This window comes from Crinia signifera, chromosome 12 (genome assembly GCF_055691185.1).
Source record: "Crinia signifera chromosome 12, ASM5569118v1, whole genome shotgun sequence".
In the NCBI taxonomy this organism is placed as follows: Eukaryota; Metazoa; Chordata; class Amphibia; order Anura; family Myobatrachidae; genus Crinia; species Crinia signifera.
The window spans coordinates 43,545,151-43,569,745 of NC_139228.1; the positions used below are offsets into that span (position 1 = coordinate 43,545,151).

The 24,595-nt window shown below is 45.3% G+C and overlaps 1 long non-coding RNA gene across 1 annotated transcript; it reads left to right on the top strand.

Moving 5' to 3' along the window:
- The first annotated feature begins 19,387 nt into the window (after window positions 1-19,387).
- On the top strand, window positions 19,388-20,601 carry LOC146050200 (uncharacterized). Its single transcript, XR_014466280.1, has 4 exons — window positions 19,388-19,520; window positions 19,911-20,028; window positions 20,112-20,195; window positions 20,503-20,601. It is a non-coding gene; the product is annotated as an uncharacterized LOC146050200 (long non-coding RNA).
- The last annotated feature ends 3,994 nt before the right edge of the window (window positions 20,602-24,595 follow it).

Below are 24,595 nucleotides of genomic sequence, written 5' to 3' on the forward strand. Positions count from 1 at the left end.
GGGCCAAATGCGGCCCGTGCTGTAATTTCAAGTGGCCCACAGCCTCCAGTTGGAAGCTGGCAGAGAATCAGATGTGGGAAGCACAGCACCGGACACTAAAGGTGGGGCCCCGGCGAGCGCACCTTTACCTTGCTGTCTGCTGCAGTGAGGAGGTGCCGGCCACCACAGTCAGATGTGTTTGGCATCCTACCCCTGCTGCTGCAATCATATATCACCCTACTCCACAATCACAGTGACAGCAGTGTTTGGGGAGGGGGGCAGCAAGGGGGAAGCTTGCTGCCGTAACATGCAGAGCAGAGGAGGGCAGCAGAGGGAGCCTAAGCATCTCTTGTCCTTGCAGTGCCTGCTTTGCCTCTCCTTTCTATGGCTCACACAAGGGGCTGGGAAACATACAGAGAAGGGAGGGGGCAGAGTGGGGGACATACAGTGAAAAAGGGTCAGGCTGGGGGACATACAGTGAATGGAGGCAGTAATGGCCATTCAGAGAAGGGGGAGTAGGGGCAGGCTGGGGGACATACAGTGAATGGGGGCAGAGTGGGGTACATAGTGAATGGGGGTCATACAGTGAATGGGAGTCATACAATGAAGGAGGGGCAGAATGAGGGAAATACAGTGAAGGGGCAGAGTGGGGGACCATTATGATCTGATTAATGATTTAAAGAATGTCAGGCTGAATGGTCGGCCCCCCACACATTTACACTTAACCAAATCCGGCCCTCGTCGCAAAAAGTTTGGACACCCCTGCTCTAGACAATGACTATAATATATCTAACATTAAATGGACGCATCCTGTGAAGAACATTTCTAGCTGCCGACAATATTAGGATTTACCGCTGTTTGCAGAGCAGCCATCTTGAATAGTAATGGCCAGCTGATCTAATGCCAATGCACAATTAAAAAGCATCACTAGACATAACAGCTCATGTGAACCTTTCCAAAACTGTAATTGGAGATACACTGCTAATAAACCCTGTCCTGTGGTCCTGTGTCATGTAAAATATTTTTATCCAATGATAATTATGGTAAATAAAATTAATATCATAAATTTATATTGAACCTCACTCGTCCCAATCTTTTAACCCCCGGTGTCTCTTTGCCACCATCAACTCCCTCCTCTGCCTCCCCCCTCCTCCCTACATTGAGGCCAGGACATTATATCCCAACAGACCCTCAACAACCTGCCCCCTCCTTTTCCTATCCAGTTCACCACCTCTGCCTTCCTTTTCCCCTGTATCTGGAGAGATGAAGTAATAGCCCTCATCCAAGCCTTCCCCCCAACAACCTCTCCATTAAACCCTATCCTCTTTAGCCTCCTCCACTTCCTCTTTCCTTCTTCCTGTTCCCACCTTGTACACCTCCTCAATCTCTCCCTCTCATCTGGCACTGTCCCCTCTGCCTTCAAGCATACTCCTCTATTCTTAAAACACTTACCACTGACCCTAACACTCTCCAACTACTGTCCTATCTCTCTCCTATCTCTTGCCATCAAATTCCTCCAGCCTTTCTTTCCTCCCACTCCCTGCTTGATCCATTCCTGTCTTTCTTCTTTCCTCTCCACTCCACTGAAACTGCAATGATCTTTATGCTGCCAAATCTAAAGGCAACTACTCTCTTCTCATTCTTCTTAACCTCTCTGCTGCTTTTGACACTGTGGACCACCCTCTCCTTCTGCAAATTCATCACTTCCTTGGTCTGTGTGATTCTGCTCTCTCCTGTCTATATTCCTACCTCTATAACAGCTCCTTCTCTGTCTCCTTTCATGGCTCCACCTCACCCTTAGTTTCACTGACAGTAGGTTCTTGGTCCTCTTTTCTTCTCTCTCTATACGTCCTCTCTCTAGGTGAGTTCATTTGACTTTCAATATACCTATATCTCCTCTCCTGAACTCTCTCCCTCTCTCCTCACTTGTATTTTCAACTGTCTCTCTGCTATTTCTTCTTGGATGTTCCAATGCTTTTTTAAACTTAAAATGTCTAAGACTGAGATGATCTCATCTTCCCACCCTCCCACATAACATCACTTTCCACAATTTCACTATCATTGATGGAACAACTATCTCTTCTAGTATGCTGCCTTGGCATTATTCTTTACTCATCCTTCTCATTTAAACCACACAATCAGCATCTCTCACAGTGCTGTCATTTCCACCTCAAATACAGTATATTTCTAGAATCATACATTTTCTCACCCAGGACGCTACAAATATCCTCATGCACTTACTAGTCATCTCCAGATTGGACTTCTCCTTTCTAGTCTCAATGACAAACACTTCTCTGCACGCTGCCTCTCCTGCCAGTGGGTCACTTCCTCCCATATCTGTCTCCAAGATTTTGCCCATTGTGTTCCTTATCTCTGGAATTCTCTACCAATCCCTGCAAAACTTTAAATGGGCAATTAAGACCGACTTCTTCATTAAACCAGCCATCTATCATCTTAACCTTCTGTTGATGCTCACTTTTACTTCTTCTTTGCTACTCCTGCCTATCTGCTCCTCCCCTTTAGAATGTAAGCTCGCACAAGCAGGGCCCTCTTTACTCATGTACTTTTCTTCAAATATACATATCTCTGCCACACTAATAATTGCTTCAGTATCATGTCCCCTGATAGATCTGTCTTTATTTACCATGTACTTGTTCGAAATTGCCTTGTATTGTAATTCCTTATTTAATATTTTTTTTTGGCTCACTTATGTATTGTTAGGCGCTGCAGAACCCTTGTGGCGCCATATAATTAAATGATCATAACTATTTTTACACTTTGGATGTGGAATATTTATAGTATTGCATTGTTGAGTCATTGAGAGAGATTTTAGTTTAGTTTTTTCTTCTATATAATAGATATTTGTGGGGGTGTTGCAGTTTCTATCTGGTATTGCTGCAAACCCATTCCTGCTTTGATATATTGACTGTACTTCATATCCATGTAGTCTTGAGACTTTAGCTCATGCACAGATGGTGTGTGCATGCACAGGAGACCTAATGGCCGCCATCTTGATAAGTATATATACTTCACTTATGAAGCATCATGGAGAGAGCGCAACAGTGCACTCCATATACCGACAAATGGGAGGTCCCACAAGTCCATGTAATCTGTACAAGAGCTGGCTGTATAGGTCATTGGTACGACCTCATCTAGGGTACTGTGTTCAGTTATGGAGGCCATATCTCCAGAAGGATATAAATACATTAGAGACTGTACAAAGAAGGGCAACTTACATGGTGCATGGCCTACATCACAAAACGTACCAGAAAAGACTAAAAGATCTTCATATGTATAGTTTAGAGCAGAGAAGGGAAAGGGGGAAATGATAGAAACTTTCAAATATATCAAGGGTTTGGTACTTATGTAGTAACCTGGGCTATTCTGCTTAAGGAAATCGCATCGCATGATCCGTATTAGTGACATATGATGTGTGCAATGTGATGCGATCTTACTAAGTAATTTATTCACTGCTCTTTTGCAGTGGGCTTGTACCTCATGCAAAATCGCATGCGATTGTATGCAATTATTTTAGGGTGCGATGGTATTAACTGTACTGCAATTTTTAGCCACCCACCCCGAAGAGTTGTGGCGGAACACGTCCTCCCGACCTTTTCGTCCCACGAGGGGACGCCGAAAACATGTAAAGTAATCCGTGTCCCCTCACTTGCCACGCTTCGAGCTCCGTGGGTCGCTGTGCTCGTCACACTATATAACATCAACTCCACGCCAACGTGGATTGTGGGGGGTATGAAAAGGTCGGGAGGACACGTTCCGCTGTGCTCACCATGCTTCGGGGTGGAGTGAATAGTGTAGGGGTTTTAGGAACACATTCACACCAGCCATACAATACATCTGACACAGTAATGTGGACATGTGTTAACGTTAAACTGTGAATTTACTTAGTAATGATTCAATTAATAACATATATGAACAATAATAAAGATAATTAACAATAAAATGAACAAGAATAAAGATAATGAACAATAATAACGATATTTAAAGAGGAAAGACGGAAAAAAACAGTCACTGTGAAGGCAGTGAATTAGCCTTTGGCAGGAGTGTCAGAGCGTGGAGAATTCTGCCAAAGGGATTGGCAGCGCCCCAAACTCTTCCTCCAATTGAATTTTTGTAGGTATGACTCCAAGTGGTGCCTTGAGGTTCCTCGGGGACATTTTTTCCTCCATTTGCAGGCCCCCACAGCCACTCTATGTTTTGGGTGTGCACCCCTGACTCAGGGTCAACACAATTGAACCTATGATTCACCCTGGCATGTTCATACCCTGCTGGAGGGCATATAATACCGACCTTTTCATACCCCCACTATCCACATTGGCGCAGAGTCGATTCTATATAGTGTGGCGAGCGAAGCGAGCCACCAAGCCAGAAGCATGGCAAGCGCAGCAAGCCCCACGGGAGCGACATGGGTGTTTATAGCATCCATCAGGGTAGTGACATCTCTCTTTTCCACAGCGGTAAGAAAGCAGGTGCCTGTCTCCCTGCAGATTCTGCCAAAAACCCATTGCTGGGGCAGAATCCTCCCAACATGGTACTTCCGCTTGACGAAGCGGCTCTCGTCAACCTCCACCACCATGCCAGGGCCTCAAATTTGCCTCTGCGGCTGGGAAAGCAGATCCATGGCACTTGCCTCCCTCAGAAGACTGTTGTACTGCACAGTAGTTTTGATTGACATGTGCAGCTCCCTCTGGCAGTACAGCACACTGGTCAGCTCCTGTGCCCATGTATACACAAAACGCACCAGGGTCAGGAAGGGTAACCGTCACCCCGGGAACCAGTGGGCTGCTGGAACACTGACCTTCTTCCTACAGGATTTGGGGCCAGATTCTCTAAGCTTCAAAAGTGATAAAATGGAGAGTGATAAACAGCCAGCCAATCAGCTCCTACCTGCCATGTCACAGATTGTGTTTAAAAAATGTCAGACAGGAGCTGATTGGCTGGCTGTTTATCACTCTCCATTTTATCACTTTTGAAGCTTAGAGAATCTGGCCCTTGATGTTGTAGCGCCACGTCCCTTCCTTCACAGACAGCCTCATTGGATGCCCGCTCAGGCAATTATGCGTAACGGGCAGTAAGTGGTGTTGCTGCCAAAAAACCACAGCCTCCTCCTCAGATGTAGGCAAGGTGAACAGGGTCACTTGTTCACCTGCCATGCCGGTCACTTCTGTCACACTCTGAGAACTCTGTGAAGCATCCATCACTGTCAGCTAATCACCTCAGAATGAGTGCCCGGGAGCACTTACGCAAGTTCTGACTGACTACGCTATTTCCATAGCTTAAGCTTATTCAGAAAGCATAGCTACGGTAACTGACAAATGTCTATCAGTACTCTATCCATATAAACTATTGAGATTGCATTGCATCGCATGGATTGCATTGCACTAAAACGGGACATGCAATGGGATTTTCTTGTACAAGCGTACCTATGTTAATTGGGCGCCCGGGTAATACATAAGTACCAAGGGTTTTAACAAGGTACAGGTTTGGAGACATTTTTCACAGGAAGAGGAGCAATAGAACACTGAAACTAGGAAGGAAGATTCAGGGGAAATCTGAGGAAAAAAATTACTTCACAGAAAGTGTAGTGGATAAGTGGAATAGCCTCCCATCAGAGGTGGTAGAGGGATACATTTGCATACAAGGACTCCCAGGACATAAACCAGGAAGTCTCCACATCACAAATGATAGGTATGGCAGGTCTTATTGGAGGATCTGTCCTTTGCTTAAATCTTCTTGTATATGGCATTAATATGGATGCATTAAGTGGCGGGATTCATCGCATTCAAAATACATGCTTAATGTATCCTGCCTTTTTCTATACAGTGATACCAGTCAGTATGTTTTATGCACAGTTAGGGATGGCCATTGGTGGGCTATCAATCAATGGTTACCATCGATGGTACCATTGATAGATAATCTTGATGGTTTCTCCCACCGCTGATCAACCCAACTTTAATCTTCAGTGAAATGTGGGAGAGCAGAGCTAAGTTCGTGAAATAAAAGATTCAATACTGTAGCTCTTTATCATCGATTGCAGGAAACCATCTGGTTCTCTCCCATCAATGATTTGAAATCATTGATGGTCGTTGGGCGTTCCTATGCGCAGTGCATTGTTTAGCCAGATCTTCTATTAAAAGTATATTTACTAAAGCTTCTAATAATGTAAATGATATGTGTTGTCCATAGCTATCAGATTTTAGCTTACATTTCTCTGTTGCCCCCCAGAAGATGTCATTAATAAATATATCCCCAGGGCTGGCATGATTTGGTGTGCAGGGGGGCACTGAAACCCCCTATCACTGGCCTGTCGATACCTTTGTCTGTTTTGTCAATTGAATACAGTTTTGGTATACCCTGCCCAACTTTAGTTTGCTTCCAATCAGCAATGATTATGTTCCAGGTATAATATTATAATATTATTATAGTTAATTAATATTATTAATTGGTTATTGTTAACATGATATTTAAAAAAAAAAAACTGAACTTTTTTTTTGGTACTCTTTACCTAGAACGGCGCCCGTCGCGGGCATCGCGGGTACATTTATGTCTGGCCGCGACGCGACCGACGCGATGCCCGCGATTTCCCATTGAAACCCATGTTAAACATGGAAATCGTGTCGGTCGCGTCGCGGCCGGCCATAAATGTACCCGCGATGCCCGCGACGCGATGCTCCCGATTTCCCATAAGAATCAATGTTAAAAGGCGCGATGGACCCGATTTTACTGTTAAATGGCTCAATGGACCCGATTTGGCCATAGAAATCAATGTTAAATGGGCCACAGAGCCCATTAACCCTTAAATGTCCCCCCCAATTTTTAACGCCACCCCACGATCCACGCGAACCCGAAGCGTGGCGAGCGCAGCGAGCCCGCCGAGGGGCGGCGGTACGCGTCCTCCGACCTTTTCATGCCCTACTATCCACTAGGGCGTGGAGTGAGAATATAATAGTGTGGCGAGCGCAGCGAGCCACCGAGCCCGAAGCGTGGCGAGCGCAGCGAGCCCCGCGAGGGGACGCGGATACCTTCACAGGTAGACGCGTCCCCTCGCGGGCTTCACAGGTGTCGGCGTCGCCACGGACACCTGTGAAGCCCGCGAGGGGACGCGTCTACCTGTGAAGGTATCCGCGTCCCCTCGCGGGGCTCGCTGCGCTCGCCACGCTTCGGGCTCGGTGGCTCGCTGCGCTCGCCACACTATTATATTCTCACTCCACGCCCTAGTGGATAGTAGGGCATGAAAAGGTCGGAGGACGCGTACCGCCGCCCCTCGCGGGCTCGCTGCGCTCGCCACGCTTCGGGTTCGCGTGGATCGTGGGGTGGCGTTAAAAATTGGGGGGGACATTTAAGGGTTAATTGTGCTTATTTGGGCTCTGTGGCCCATTTAACATTGATTCCTAGGGCCAAATCGGGTCCATTGAGGCATTTAACAGTCAAATCGCGGTCAATCAGCCTTTTTAACATTGTTCCCTATGGGAAAATCGCGGTCATCGCGGTCATCGCGGTCATCGCGGCCATCCCGATTTACCCGCGATGCCCGCGATGACCGCGATGACCGCGATTTTTACCCCCGACGACCGCGATTTCAATCGCTGGCGCCGTTCTAGGTAAAGAGTACCTTTTTTTTCTTTCAAAGTTTGCTTATTGTTAGATCACGGTACAACAGAGAAATAATTCAAACACACAATACATTTTTTACGTTGTTTCTTAAGTGATGATTTACTTTAAACCTACACAATGAACAGTTCGTAAAGTTTTTATTTGATATTCTTGTTGCCATGGGAATGGGGCAATCAATCTGATGTTCACCATTTGTTTGCTGGCCTGCAGACTGTGCATCGCATTTGACACATAAGTTGTGTATACAGTAGGTGTGCCTTACTTTCGTCTTCTCTTTCAAGGTAAAATTCTTTAGGTTGGTCTCTTGACAAGACAAAAAAGGAAAAATTTATATATAAATGCACGTAATTTGCCAGGAGTAATTATGATGGAAGGAATACTTGCAGCACTAAATATGTCCTGAAGGGATATTCATATGTTGTGTAATCCCCTGACGTATCTGGCAAGGTTTATAACACATATGCCATATGCTAGTTCCTCTGCTGATTCTGATCCCTACCATGATTGCAATGAAATTAGTTTCAGTTCCCCAATGAAAAGACACATCTGTCACTAACCTCTTGGACTATTTGTGCTTACATAAACAGAAAGATTCCTTCAGTATCTGCGCAAATTGTAGGTACATCACAATGGAATGTTTCATTTGTTAATATCTTTGATGATAAATACATTTTGACCTTGATGGACTTACACAATGTAACTTTCTGTACAGATCATGCAAAAATAAAAGGCAGCCTCAGCGTTTCTTGTCAGTGCCATCATGTTAGTTTGCTCGTGATTATTTGACGTTAAATAGTGGGAAATTGCAAAATGCTATTACATTGTTGTAGAAATATGGGTCTGTTTCACAAAAAACAGCCATAGAAGAGATATCCTGTTCTCGCATATTGCACCCAATTTTTTTTTATTCTGTCCTGTTTTGTTGCTGCTATATATTACTAACATACATATTTGGATGCATCTGTGAGTTTCTGGGTTGGTGCCCAAGTCTCTCCCGGGCATCCCACTCCAATAAATAATGGGTGACATTTATTAGAGATCGATGTTGGGTTTTTGGCGATTTGCGGCATAAATAGCACTTTTTGCTGCTAATTCGCACTTTCTGAAGTGGCGATTTCCAACATCGCATCCAGATGTTACCCATTGAAAAAGATACAAATCTCTAATTTAATGGCTGCCGCATTTGGAAATCGGCAGCAAAATGTGATTTTATCCCCCCCAAAAATAGACCAAGTAGAGGGTGGCGATTTCCTCAAAATCGCCAGCGTTTGAGCGTAGAAAAGGTTAAATCTGTCACAGGTGACCCACATAGCAATTACTAAGTCCCCTACATATACCTCCACATGATTATGGACACCTGTGAGGGTGTTTGAGATGGAGATTTTGCAGAGTGGACTGGAGGTGCTAGTGTGAGAGCTGGGGCGTTTGGAGGAGCTACGCAGGAGGGATGATGCTGCCCACCAGCTCCAGGTACCCCGACCACTCCGTGCTTCTCGTCGGTACCATGCTAGGGTGTACCTGGACTCCCTCTCTGATCAGCAGGTGGTGGACATGTTTAGGTTGAACCGCAGAACCTGTTGAACTTATATGAGCAGGTGAGAGATGATTTGGACCCTTGTGGGGGGGGGGGGGGGGGCAACTATGCAGTGTCTGGGCTGCAGAAATTAATGTATGCCCTCCACTTCTTTGCCACAGGCTCCACTCAGTCTGTGAGCTCATGGGCCTTGGGGGTGTCACAAGCCACTTTCTCTAAACATTTATCTCAGGTGTTAAATGCATTAAAGAAGCTGTGGCGCACATATATCACATTCCCACGTTGTGAGTCCGAGTGGCAGGACCTGAAGGTGGCATTCTATCGGCTCTCAGCATTTCCAAATGTGCTGGGAGCCATAGACTGCACCCACATTGGGATTCGGGCCCCGCATTTGAGGGAGCATGTCTATGTGAATCGCAGGGGCAGACATTCCCTCAATGTGCAGGTGGTCTGCGATGCCAACCTCAGAATTCTCAGTGTGGTTGCAGGCTATCCCGGGAACTGCCATGATGCCTATATCCTGCGGCACTCAGCTTATGGGACCGTTTCCAACAACCACACCATGCCAGAGGGCTGGCTACTTGGTAAGTAACTTAGCACTGTTTACATGATGTTTGCTAACCTATGTCTTGCCCTTTAAGATCCATGTGCGTAACCGTATGTTAAAGAGTCATTTCTGTTGTAATTGTTTATACCAGCCCTAACAATAAAGTCTGGGCTGCTACTATTATGTGCAAATTACCCACATGATATGTGACCACACAAATCCCTTTACATGTTAGGTGACTCAGGATATGGGTGTCATTCGTGGCTCATGACACCTCTGCGGAACCCACAAAGCCCTGCACAGCACCGCTACAATGCTGCACATATTGCTACCCGCAATGTAATGGAACGCACCTTTGGGGTGCTGAAAAGCAGATTTCGGTGTTTGGACAGGTCAGCAGGTACACTACTGTACCACCCAGCCAAAGTTGTTTTGGTTGTCCAGGCTTGCTGCATGCTGCATAACATAGCTTTGGGTCAACCAAATTATGTAGATGTGGCCACTGCAGCAGTCGTGCAGGAAGCTCAAACTGATCCGTACAGACTGCCTACACTAATTCGTATTAGCGGCCGTATATACGGCCAGCTAATACGAATTAATACGACATCGGAGGATTACAAAGCAGTCGTATATGACTGCTTTGTAAATCACCCTCCGGAACACAACTTTGCATACGTGGTATGCAGTCGTATTCATTCGTAGCAAGAATACGAATACAATTATTTGTATTCGTATTCTTAGTAAATTTCCCCCATACATTGTTAACATTAAATTTTTCACTGTCCATGTTCATTGGCCAGAAACAGACCAGCAATAATGGCCAACACCTGGTAGCTGCAACAACCCAGCATAGTTTATGCCTGGCAACATGATGACACCTATAACACAGTAATGTAAGTAGTTTTTACTTTGGCCAAATGAATGAAAATGCTAATTAACATAGGTTTAATGGATGGAGGTGCCATGGATCATTGATCTGAGGTGGTTGGAATTAGAGATGTGCACCGGACACTTTTCGGGTTTTGGGTTTTGGGTTCTGATTACCTTGAGGTTTTGGGTTCTAATGGGTTTTGCCAAAACACCTCCTAAGTGTTTTGTGTTTGGATTTCTTGGGTTTTGGGTTCTGATTTTTTTGTTAAAAAAGCATAAAAACTGCTAAAATCGCAGTTTTTTTTTTTTTTTTGCTCCTACGCTATATAAACCTCAATAACATTCATTTTCACTCATTTACAGTCTATTCTGAACAGCTCACACCTTACAATATTGTTTTTAGGGCAAAATGTTGCACCGAGGTAGCTGGATAACTATGATAAGCCACACAAGTGTGCGGCACAAACACTAGACTGATATGGCACACTTAGCATCCCCTCTAGGCTGATACTGCACACCTAGAATTACCCCTGGACTGATATGGCACAGGTAGCATCACCCCTGGACTGATACGGCACATTTAGCATCACCCCTGGACTGATATGGCACACTTAGCATCCCCCTAGTCTGATACGGCACACCTAGCATCACCCCTGGACTGATATGGCACGCTTAGCATCACCCCTGGACTAATACAGCACACTTGGCAGCACCCCATGAATTATACGGCAGACTTGGCTTACCCCAGGAATTATACGGCACAGATGGTGGCACCCCTGACCTGATACAGCACACATGGAATTATACGGCACAGATGGTGGCACCCCTGGACTGTTACGGCACACATGGCGGCAGGCATGGAATTATACAGCAGACAAATTCCTGCAGTAAAAATAAAAATGTGTATTCTTTTAATTATAAAAAAGAGCAGCACACCTTACTTAGCAACACCCCATGAATTATACAGCACTCTTGGCTCACCCCTGGACTACAGCGCATTTAACAGCCCTTGCAGTAAAAAAAAAAAAAACACCTTAATTTTATTTTCATAAAAAAAAGGGCAGCTTCCCTGGTCTGATATGGGACACATGGGGCACCCCTGGAATTATACGGCACACATGCGGGCACCCCAGGACTGATACAGGACACATGGGGGCACCCCTGGACAAATACAGCACACATGTGGGCACCCCTGGATGATACAGCACACATGTGGGCACCCCTGGACTGACAGTACTGGTAGCCAGTGGAAACAGCAGATTGGAATTATATACTGCAATAAATACTGGTAGCCAGTGGCAACAGACTGGAATTATATAGTGCGATAAATACTGGTAGCCAGTGGAAACAGCAGACTGGATTTTTATATACTGTGATAAATAATACTGGTAGCCAGCGGCAACAGCAGACTGGAATTATATACTGCGATAAATACTGGTAGCCAGTGGCAACAGCAGACTAGAATTATATACTGCAATAAATAAAATACTGGTAGCCACTGCCAGTGGCAACAGCAAACTGGAATTATATACTGTGATAGGTACTGATAGCCAGGGGCAACAGCACACTGGAATTATATACTGCAATAGGTACTGGTAGGCACTAGCCAGTGGCAACAGCAGAGAGCAGACTGCAGCAGACACTAGGCAGTGCAGGGCAGGCAGTGGCACTAGCAGCACCAGTGGACTATCACACTGTGACTGACTATACAGGAGCAGACTCAGCAGAGGCAGGCCCCAGCACAAAGGAGAGACAGAACACAGCACCAGTCATCCTTGCAATGGTGATGTCTTGATCACTGAGCAGAGACACAGTACACAGCAGCACGGACCCCAGCAGAGACCACACACAGCAGCAGCACACCCTTCCCTACCCTTCTCCGAGATTGGAGTGAAGATGGCGGCGCGAGGTTGCGGAATTTAAGGGTTCAGTGATCTCGCGAGTATCCGACGCCAGGCGATGACGTTTTGCCCGTGCGCCCGGATTCTAGTAAGGCGGGAAGCGCCGAGCGCTGCTCGTATCCGGGCCCGGATTGATGACGTCCGTGCTGGCTCGGATCTGAGGAATCCGAGCCCGCACATCTCTAGTTGGAATTCACCTAAACAAGTGGCGGCTACATACAGTATGCAATGCCTAATGCTGATCCCCCTCAAATGTCAGTATTTCCTTCAAATTATATGACAAATAAGCACACACAAACCAAAGACCGTGTCAGCTAAAATGACACTATTTCCAAATACATCAAAGTACAGTGTGGATAATCATTTGTAAAGAATGACAACAAGTTTGCTGGCTGCAAATAATTTTTACTTGCTGAAAAATTTAGGCATAGGCCATACCATAGAAAAATTTGACGTTACCAATCACTGCATGAGTGTGGAAAAAATAACAGCACATGATGTATGTAAATGCACACAACATTAATTATTTTTCCCTTGAGCCCGGGTATTAGCACCCTTAACACTAGTGGCACCTCCACCCCTAGTACGAATACTACGCCGTGGGGGACCCACTCATGGGTGTGGAGGAGACACTACTACTTTGCGTAGATGTGGTTTGGTGCTGACCTAACAAACTAGTAGCACTGAGGCTGAGTTGCGTTTGTAGGGACATCAACGCAATTGTTTGCCCATTAATAGCTTGGGTCTGTTCAACCATATTGGCATTTAGTGCTCTAAAAATAGTAGTTTGGCCCTGAATGGCTTGTCCAATTTCTGATAAGCGTGTGTCTAATGTGGAGACAAGACGAATTTGTGTCCCTACATTAGCACGCACACTTTGGGAAATTCTTCTCATTTGCTGAGCACATACCCCTTAATGCTTTCTAGTTGGGTGCTCTGCATCTCCATAAAAGATATTTGTTTGCCTTAAAAAATATGGATGGATTGAGCCAACTCCTCCGCACTAGTGGGAGTGTTGGTGGCTGCAATGATTGGGGGCTGCTGCCTATGTGACTGCGTATAGGGGGCCTCATTGACTGGGTGTGAGTGGTGTTGTGCAGGATCCAACGATGGCACCGGCTCCATTATGATTTCACTAATTTCGTCCATCAGTGGGTTCAGGCATCGGTTGTGAAGGTCCTACAAATGAGATAACAGTGGTAAGTATGTTATGCAGAATGGTGTATGGTGGGTCATGTTACCTTAGCTGGAATTGTGAGGTCTAGGCGTAGCTTCAGGGGTTGCAGCGGTCGCAGATGCGACCAGGCCCCTGAGCCAGGGGGGCCCAACCCCCGCCACTGGCCTGGAAGAGGGATGCGAACGCATCCGTTCCCAGTGCTGCCTTTCGGGTGCCCGTGGCGTGCGTCGCGCTGACGTCACGCGGCAAGGGCTCCCCTTCCTATTGGCTGCCTGCGGCTGGGGACGGGACACGGTGGCCGTATCTGAGCTGTGATTGGCAGCTCAGATACGGCCACCGTGTCCCGTCCCCAGCCGCAGGCAGCCAATAGGAAGGGGAGCCCTTGCCGCGTGCCGTCAGCGCGACGCACGCGGGCTCCAACCTCCCCCTCCCTCTCCCACCGCTTCAGCGCCATCAGAGTGACTTCAGCACGTGTAGGCTGTGCAGTGTGTGCTAGGGAGTCAGAAGCAGGACCGCCCGCCGCCCGGCGCCCTGTATCGGAAACACTACCACAGTAAGTCCACTGGTGCATACACTCTGAAGTGCTTAAGTTGTGCCACATGGGTTATCAGTACTTTCTGGGCAAACAGTTAATTAACAAACGTAAATCGGCATTGTGTGATACCTAGAACCAGGCCCAATGGGTGCTATTGTCCATATACAGTATGTTCCGCAGTATCACCTAGAATTTGTAAGCTCATAGAAATAGGTTTATATTTTGTACCGTTTGCCTTGTAAGTGGTGTATCTATTATTTGTTGAGCTGTTGCTCCTGCTAGGAGAAGACACAAGCAGGCAAACCATGTTAAATTTCACCTATCACATAAAAAAAAGTATCAATAATGAGTGGCGTAGCTTCAGGGGTCGCAGCGGTCGCAGATGCGACCGGGCCCCTGAGCCAGGGGGGCCCAACCCCCGCCACTGGCCTGGAAGAGGGATGCGAACGCACCCGTTCCCAGTGCTGCTTTGCGTGCCCGCGTGCGTCGCGCTGACGTCACGCGGCAAGGGCTCCCCTTCCTATTGGCTCCCCTTCCTATTGGCCGTATCTGAGCTGTGATTGGCTGCAGCGGCTCCGGAGCCGCTGCAGCCAATCACAGCTCAGATACGGCCACCGTGTCCCGTCCCCAGCCGCAGGCAGCCAATAGGAAGGGGAGCCCTTGCCGCGTGACGTCAGCGCGACGCACGCGGGCTCCAACCTCCCTCTCCCACCGCTTCCGTGCCATCACACAGCACGTGTAGGCTGTGCCAGGACTCAGGAGCAGGACCGCCCGGCGCCCTATATCGGACAGACTACAGTGAGTCCAGTCTGTCAGGCTTTTGAGATTATGGGGAAAATTGCTAAAACTGCTGGGATGTGTAGTTCCACTGTTAGTGGAACTACACGTCCCAGCATGCCCTGTCACAGTTTTAGAAATCCATTATCTAAAATCTGTGGCAGGGCATGCTGGGACGTGTAGTTCCACAACAGCACTGACTCCAGTCCTGTCAGGCTTTTGAGATTATGTGACAAATTGCTAAAACTGCTCGGATGTGTAGTTACAGTGGAACTACACGTCCCAGCATGCCCTGTCACAGTTTTAGAAATCCATTATCTAAAATCTGTGGCAGGGCATGCTGGGACGTGTAGTTCCACAACAGCACTGACTCAAGTCCTGTCAGGCTTTTGAGATTATGTGACAAATTGCTAAAACTGCTCGGATGTGTAGTTACAGTGGAACTACACGTCCCAGCATGCCCTGTCACAGTTTTAGAAATCCATTATCTAAAATCTGTGGCAGGGCATGCTGGGACGTGTAGTTCCACAACAGCACTGACTCAAGTCCTGTCAGGCTTTTGAGATTATGTGACAAATTGCTAAAACTGCTCGGATGTGTAGTTCCACTGTTACAGTGGAACTACACGTCCCAGCATGCCCTGTCACAGTTTTAGAAATCCATTATCTAAAATCTGTGGCAGGGCATGCTGGGACGTGTAGTTCCACAACAGAACTGACTCCAGTCCTGTCAGGCTTGTCAGCATTTATTTACTTGGGGTGCCTGCCTGGTGTCTGGCCATGCACTGACAAAGGCTCATGGGAGGTCATAAAAGGTTAAGTAAACCCAGTGAACATTGCTTGCCTTATTTTGTGGCCACGTCCCTTCCCCATGAAGCCATTTCCTATATTTTTGGCTTGAGCAGCCACCAGCACCTATGCCGCCCGGCCCACTCCCTGCTCTGCATGGTATTAAGTCTCCCGCTGGACTGCTAGCCAATTAGTACTTGCGGTCCAGCAGCCAATCAGAAGCAGCATTGATGGCTGCTGGACCGCAAGCATCTATTGGCTAGCGGTCCAGTGGGAGACTTAATTAAAAATAGCTGCGGACAGGGGCAGCTCAGCCGGGCAGAGCAGGGAGCAGGCGGGGGTCCCCCTTGGCAACAAGCAATTTCAGTCCCCCTTGGCAACAAGCAATTTCAGTCCCCCTTGGCAACCAGCAATTTCAGTCCCCCTTGGCAACCAGCAATTTCAGTCCCCCTTGGCAACAAGCAATTTCAGTCCCCCTTGGCAACAAGCTATTTCAGTCCCCCTTGGCAACAAGCTATTTCAGTCCCCCTTGGCAACAAGCTATTTCAGTCCCCCTTGGCAACAAGCTATTTCAGTCCCCCTTGGCAACAAGCTATTTCAGTCCCCCTTTGCAACAAACTATTTCAGTCCCCCTTGGCAACGAGCATGATGCCCCTTGGCATTGAGCATGAAGTTCCTAGCAATGAGCATGGCACTTATGTGTCAGATGTGTAATGGGCATTACGGTGTGTTAAATAGTACTGTATGTAATGGGGGTATCATGTGTGACCGTATGTGTAATTGGCATTACGGCATGTGGCTTTATGGGTAATGGGTATTACGGTTTGTTATATGGTATGTAATGGGCATTCCGGTTTGTTATATAGTATGTAATGGGCATTATGGTATGTGTTATATAGTATGTAATGGCCATCATGTGTGGCCTTATGTGTAATTGGCATTACGGCATGTGGCTTTATGTGTAATGGGTATTACAAAGTTCGATAAATTGTGCAATGGGCATTACAGTGTGTGGTATAATGTTAGGCCGCACCCCTTTTTGAGTGAGTCTATTTGGCGCTGCGGTGGAGATAGAGGCCACTTCTAACATCGCAATCCCTCGGTTATTCGGTTATACGTATGCGCTTGTTATAAAGTTATTATCATAACAAAGGTGTAGTTCTCATGCAGTGTGAACAGGTGTTTATTTTTTCACAGAACTATTATTACGAAACCTATCATGTCTCACCATCACATGAGTGGTGCTCAAAAACGCAAAAAGAAGAGGGAAGAAGAAGAGAAATATGCCAAACTTCCTAAAATAAGTAGCTTCTTCAAAACACCTGGAGATGCAAGTACATCAGCCGCCTCCTCTCACAGTACAACCGAACAAGATTTGTCAATAGAAAATGTAAATGTGAGTCCCGGTAGTATTGTACAGAGTTCAATGCAGGACAGTGTAACAAGCTTAGAGGAAGGCTGTAGCACACATACAGAAGAGGAACAGATCCAAATTCAGGCTGTGTCAGAGTCACCTCTACAGTCTAGTTTTATTGAAAGTGTTCTGACAGAGGAACATATAACAGACAGAGGTCATTATCCTATTACCATTCAGGATGGAAATATTAAACGATTTATTATTACTAATGGATCATGCAGACCTAAAGGGCCATTCCCTAGAGATGAAAAAGATGGAAGGTGTTTTTCAGAAAGTTTTTATGAGAGAGTCACTAAAACAGGACTTCAATTACCTGTGACCTGGCTTTGTTATTCTCCAAAACTTAATGCTGCTTATTGTGAGCCTTGCTGGTTGTTTGCAGATCGCAGTAAACAGGGATATGAACCAGCATGGGCAAAAGGTATACAAAAGTGGCAAAGGTTGTCAGCCAAAATTCATATCCATGAAAATAGTCAGTCCCACACAGAGGCGTGCATAGTATATGATCACTGGAGGCGTAATAAAACCATAGATGAGGAAAATGAGAAAAACATAAGAAGAGAAAGCATGTTTTGGAGACAAGTTTTACATAGGATTGTTAATGTAACATTAACAATGGCTATGGCCAACCTTGCTTTTCGTGGCCACAGAGAAAAAATAGGAGAGGTAAACAATGGCAATTTTCTGACTATTATTGAATTACTGGCTGAATATGATCCTATACTAAAGGACATTTTGCAGAGACCACAAGGAAGCATTAAATATCTGAGTCCACAAATTCAGAACGAACTTATAAGTCTTCTTGCAAGCAAAATAGAAAGAGATATTGTTTCTGAAATCCAGAAGTCACAGTTTTTTTCAATAATAATGGACACAACCCAAGACATAGGAAAAATTGATCAGCTAAGTCAAGTGTTTAGATATGTAATTGTTCAAAGAGACGAGAACTCAAGGGCCACTGATATCAAAATAGAGGAAGCCTTTTTAGGTTTTCAGTCTATTGAGGACCAATCAGCTGCTGGCCTTGAAAAAACAATAGTGGAAACCATAGAGAAGAAAGGCCTGGACCTATCAAAATGCCGTGGTCAGGGCTATGATGGAGCAGCCACAATGAGTGGTGTTTACACAGGAGTTCAAGCTCGCATTATTAACAAAGAAAAAAATGCTCTTTATATACATTGTGCTGCCCATAACCTTAATTTAGTTTTGCAGGATGCAGTTTCAAATATAACTGAAATTTCCAATTTTTTTGACGTGGTTCAGTCTTTATACAAATTCTTTGGTGAAAGTGTGAAGAGATGGGCATTTTTGGCATCCTTTACTTCAGAATCCTCACTAACTTTAAAACAACTTTGCCCAACAAGATGGGCGTCTCGATATGACTCAGTACTAGCACTACGGTTCAGGTTTCGGGATATTTTACAGGCTTTGTCTAAAATAATTATTCTTTCCACAAAGCCAAAAGAAAGAGATGAGGCCGGTGCGTTGAAAAAAAAACTGGAATCATTCCAGTTTGTTTGCATAGTTGTTCTGCAGGCCAAAATTTTAGAAAATGTTAACTCCGTTTCTAAAATGCTGCAGTCAAAAGACATGGATCTCTCTAATGCCACCAAATTGATTTACAATGCCACTGAAGTCCTTAGCAACTTCCGAGATGATTATGAGGCGGTAAAAAGAACAGCAGTAACTGTTGCAGAAAACTGGGGCATCCAAGCAAAATTTGAAGATAAAAGAGTGAAGAAAGTCAAGCAACACTTTGATGAGCTGTGTGAGGATGAAAGGCTACAGGACCCAGAAGAAAGATTTAAAACAACAGTCTTTTATAGATGTTTGGATATAGCTATAAATCAGCTGCAATATCGCTTCAGTGGTATGAATACAGTTGTACAAAGATTCCATATTCTTCAGCCAGCAACATTGTCAGCAGAAGCTGATGATACAGTATTCAAAGAAGCAACTAAACTGCAAGAATTCTACCAGGATGACTTGTCTAATGATTTTCCTGCTCAGTTGTTAAGTTTCCGATCTGCGCTCCTAGGAGATATCCAAAAATCTTCATCTATACGAGATCTAGCAATTCTCCTTCTGGTTGAGAACTCTGGATTGTCTTCTACTGTACCAGACGTCTGCATAGCACTTCTACTCTTTCTTACACTGCCAGTGACAGTATCGTCTGCAGAACGATCATTTTCAAAATTGAAATTAATAAAAAATGACCTTAGGAGCACAATGTCTCAACAGAGGCTGAGTGATTTAGCCCTATTGAGTGTTGAAAATGGCAGGGCCAGGAAGATTGATATTCCGAGCATGATTGACAAGTTTTCTGAAGCTAAATCCCGGAGATGTCCATTTTAATAGGCTTTGTGAGTATACAGTTTACCAGTTCAATATCGGTTTGGACATCAGGTCTCACAGTTAAAAGGTTTATACTAACTTGTGGGCATGTTCCAGTTCTATATATTCTGTTACATTGTTCCAGTTTATTAATCTATTGCATGCATCATAATAATACATTTGTATAGCATCCGCCTTGCTAAAGACCACATAATCTACATTTAGATTTTGATTTCTTCAGAGATGACTACAGTAAAAACATTAGCCATAGCAGTATAACAACTCTATAAAGTATAGATACCTGGATGAATGCTTCTGTGTGGAATAAAAGTGATGGCGGATGCTTACAAAAGTTGTTTTCCAGTTTCTATTACATATAATATAAGTTCAGAAATGTATTGTCCCTTTTCTTTTTGCAGGGTGGCCATTCATTGTTACTTTTGCAGTTCCCTAGTTTTGTTGACTGTTCTTTGATTCATTATCAATGTTCGACTAATAGTTATGGCAACAACATTGTTCACATCTTTAAAGTTACCAGTAAGTGAAACTTATTTTATGTGAATTATTATATGAAGTATAATTATTGACCTACATGCTAATAGATGTCCTTCATTTTGTAGGTTAGTGGTTTACAGTTAACTGTCACATTTAAGAATCCGGAAAATCACAGACCACGTTGTCTCTTTGGAATTCACAGATTTAAGGTAGGGTTTGGTGTTTCATTATGTCATACCCATAAACAAGTAAGGAATGGGGTTACACTAGGTCTTAATCCGGTCAACTATTCTACCATACACGTAGATATAAATGTGCAGATGTGCTAATTATGTGGGATCATGTAAACTCCACCATTATATAACACAGCTTTATTTAATTGATGTGAGATTATGCATTCTGTTTTGCTTGTTTATAAGTAACATTACAGGTTATATGTTATATATATTAAAAGTAGCACTTTACAATACTACTATTACCACTCCTAACAACAAACATTCTTACTGCTCCTCCTAGGTCTGCCACCATCTGAGCTTCCAGTAACCTGGGCCTCTCCAGTTTTATCATTTGTTCTTTTAATATTTTATTTCAATAAACTGCTATCCTATGTTTAAATGTTAGTTCTATTATTAACATAATATACTTGATGTATTAAAATATAAACAGACCGAGATTTTAATTTTGTTGTATGTAGGGGGGCCCCAAGCTGACCTTTCGCACCAGGGCCCATGAACCCTTAGCTACGCCCCTGGCTCATGCATTGTGCATGCATTGGTACAGGCTACTGTGGTGGCGCCAGCCATGTGTGAAATGTGCAATGTCTTTGTGTAACAGTATGATATCTCACCTGCAGACTGGACATTGGGAACAATCGGATGTGGCTGATGTGGCTCAACAGCAGGCTGGGACTCCAGAGATGGAGCTGTTTGAAAGAGGAAGACATTTTCCATTATGAACATTGGCACCTTATTGGCACTTTGTCAAATATGCAGATAAAAACTTTAAAAACAAAAAACATTTCTCTTCTGATATGATTACATAAGGAATTTGATGTATTTGAACTGAAAAGGTCATTTAAGTATTAGGACAGTGCACGATATTTGTCCTCCACTTGCTACAAACAGGAAAGTGCATCAGATTACACATGTAAAAGTGACTGTAAAGTGCTTGTCCAACTACCCAGAGGATTGATGTGGATTAACAATCATCTACACTGCAGGCCTACAGTGATAAGGACAGCACACATTAATTGGTTCTGTGGAACTATATAACCCAGCAAAATGCACAGTCCATTATTTAGCAATCAAACCTAGTAACATGTGTTTTTGCTGGGATATGTAGTTTCACACACACAAATATATTGGACACAGAAAGCATTCCACCATAATTGCATGCGCACATGACATAGCAAAATGTGAAGTTGACATGTGTGGACACTTACCAGTTGGCGGTGGACTGGGGGCCTGTCTGTATCGGCAATGTGGATGCCGGGAAGCACCTCAGGTGGGATTATTCTGCGTAGCAGCCTCTCATAGGCCTTAAAGCTGACTAGCTGCCTAGGGCCACCTCCTGTGCGACAGGCCTCTTTCTTCTCCAGGGCTTTGAGGAGGCGCTTGATGTCATTATATCGTTTTTTTATGTTGCGCACACTCCTCTTGTGTGTGCTGACTGCATTTACCGCGGAGGTGATATTATCCCACATCCCCTTCTTCCTTGCCACACTTGTGTGGTGATGGTGAGGACCAAGCAGGCGGTCATACAGGTGCAAGAGTGCACCAGGGCCATATTCTCCTCATATGAGAACCTGACTTTCCTCCCACTAGCTGTACGAGCTGCATCATCCTCCTCCTCCACATTTTCAGGGTCACCCTCCTTATCCTCCTCCTCCTGTCCTGGTTCCTCCCCCAGCACCTCCAAGTCTGCTTCATCTTCCTCCTGCAGAGGCCAGTCCACCTCAGAAAAATCACCCTCCTGCAGCTCCTCCTCTGTGTGCCTGGCACTCTGTTCCTCATGTGAGGACACATGGCTTGTGCCTGCTTCCTCCTCATCCTCCATAGCCACCTGCTCAGCTTTCACCATGTGGCTTCTCCCTGGTGCACCTCTTCCTGGCAGCATGCTGCCTCTCCCTGTCCTGCCTCTTACAGTGCTGCCTCTCACTCCCCTACCTCTCCCAGTGGTTGGGGTATTTCGGCCCAAGTTGGCTGTCCCTCTGCACCTTATGACTACTCCTCTCCTCTCCATCTCAAACGCCTTACTCCCTTTCAAAGGGTAAAATGGCGCCTGCGCCCCTTTACATAGGGGGTGTGATGCGTATTGCAAGGGACTAAGGTGGGCCAATAGTTTAGCATGTTGTATGGGCTGATCAGGTGTATTCCTGTAAATCGCATTCCGGTTGGCCGCAAATACGCACATGACCTAAACCGGAAATCGCACTTTTATGGCGCATTACATCGGCTCAATTTGCACCCTATCGCCGTATATCGCCATATATCGCACTTTTCATGCGGCATTACGCCAGTCATTAAATATGCGATTTCTGTTAAAAAATGCAATATTAAAAAACTGCGACAACCAAGATAATTCCAACATTTCGGTGCTGGCACTTTTCATCAGGGTAATATATATTTAAAATCCCTTTCATATGAGACAAACTACACCCTCATACTTTTCATCACCAGCTTTTGTGCTGGTGCACTGAAAGATAAACCTGGGCCTCTTTCTTGTGTTTGCCCCAGAATCAAAGTTGTCAGCCCCTCCATGGGCACTAGTGTCTCTTTTGGTAGTGTCTAGGTCTCCGCTTGAATATAAGTGGTCTAATTGCCTTATATATTTGAAATTTTGGGATAAGGTAAGAACGACCAACCAGGGGAATGCAGTGGTAGGGGCCTATACTTAGAGAGGGGAGTGTCTAGCCACTACAGAGGATTGGCTAACCATTAGTCTGAGCCATTTGTATATATACATATATTGCATATATACAGGGCCACCGAGAGGGGGGGGGGGGTACTAATAACCGGGCTTGCTGGAGGGGCACGGCGGGGGCCCTGGTCCAACCCCCCATACCTTCCCTCCACGTCCCTCCCGACCATCAGCAGCACACACCTGACAGCGTGAGAGCTCATGCTAAACCTGCTATCAGCACAGTACGTGCTGTAGGTGTGTGCTGCTGCTGCTGGAGTGTGTGTGTGGGGGGTGTCCTATAACACTCCCCCCTTGACTTTAGAGTGTTTTTTCACCCACCTTAAACATTTTGGGGGTGTGACCGGCCGCGATTAGGCCACGGCCCGGCGTACCTCTCGGCGGCCCTGCATATATACGAGGGAGGATAAAGGAGAAAATGACAGGGGGGGTACGTGGTGCCAGCGTACATGCTAAGAGAATGGCGAGAGAGAGCGTGGGCATGTAGATTGTAAGCTTGCAGCAGGGCTCTCCTACCTCCAAGTCTGTCTGTTGTTACCCAGTTTGTTTTATCACTGTGTACTATTGTAAATGGCAACGGAATCTGCGGCGCTATATAAGAAACTGTAAATAAATAAATAATGGGATTAAAAATAGGCCCTGGCATTTAAAGTATACAGGCACACCTTGGCGACAAAAGTGAAGGATGCAGTTGTACGCGCACCGAAGGTGCACTCTGGGAAAGGGGGTGTGGCTACTCAAAATGGGGCATGTCATTGAGTGTAGTGTACCACACCATATACAACTTCTACAAATTATGCAACAAAATACTAGACCCTATTATACTTGTCCCTTACTCATGATGGCAAATGGAATGAGCCAAAATTCACATAATGCCACAAGGATTGTGCCAAAATTCATATAATGCCACACGAATTGAGCCAAAATTCACATAATGCCACACAGATTGAGCCAAAATTCACATAATGCCATATGGATTGGCCAAAATTTAACATAATGTTACACGGATTGAGTCAAAATTCACATAATGCCATATGGATTGCGCCAAAATTCACATAATGGCACACGGATTTAGCCAAAATTCATATAATGCCATATGGATTGGCCAAAATTCACATAATGCCGCACGGATTGAGCCAAAATTCATATGATGCCACACGGATTGAGCCAAAATTAACATAATGCTACACGGATTGAGCCAAAACTCACAATATGCTTCATAAACAGGGACATTGCGCCACACACCATAATGTCCATTACGTATTATGCCAAACACCATAATGCCTATTAAAAATGATTAGACATAATTGCTGGTTACCTACATGCTCATTGCCAGGGGTTCCATGCTCATTGACATGTGGGATTATATGATCACTGTCTAGGGGGAATACATGCTCGCGGTAACTGGGGGGCTGAAGTGACAGCCATTGACAGCCAGGCAGAGAGCAGGGGGCTGCCCGGCTGTATTCAGAGCACTGCAGGTCCCGGCTATTTGAAATAATACCCCTTTCACACCATGCAGGGATTTACCCGGAAATATGGTCCCAGGATCATACATGGACATTCCTGGGTTGGTCCCTTTTTCCCCAGCCCAGTCACTGCATTTTCTGGTGTGAGGGGGAGAGAAAACCACCCCCCCTCCTTTAACCGGCTCTGTCGTTTAACCGGCTATATCTTCAGAACTAACTGA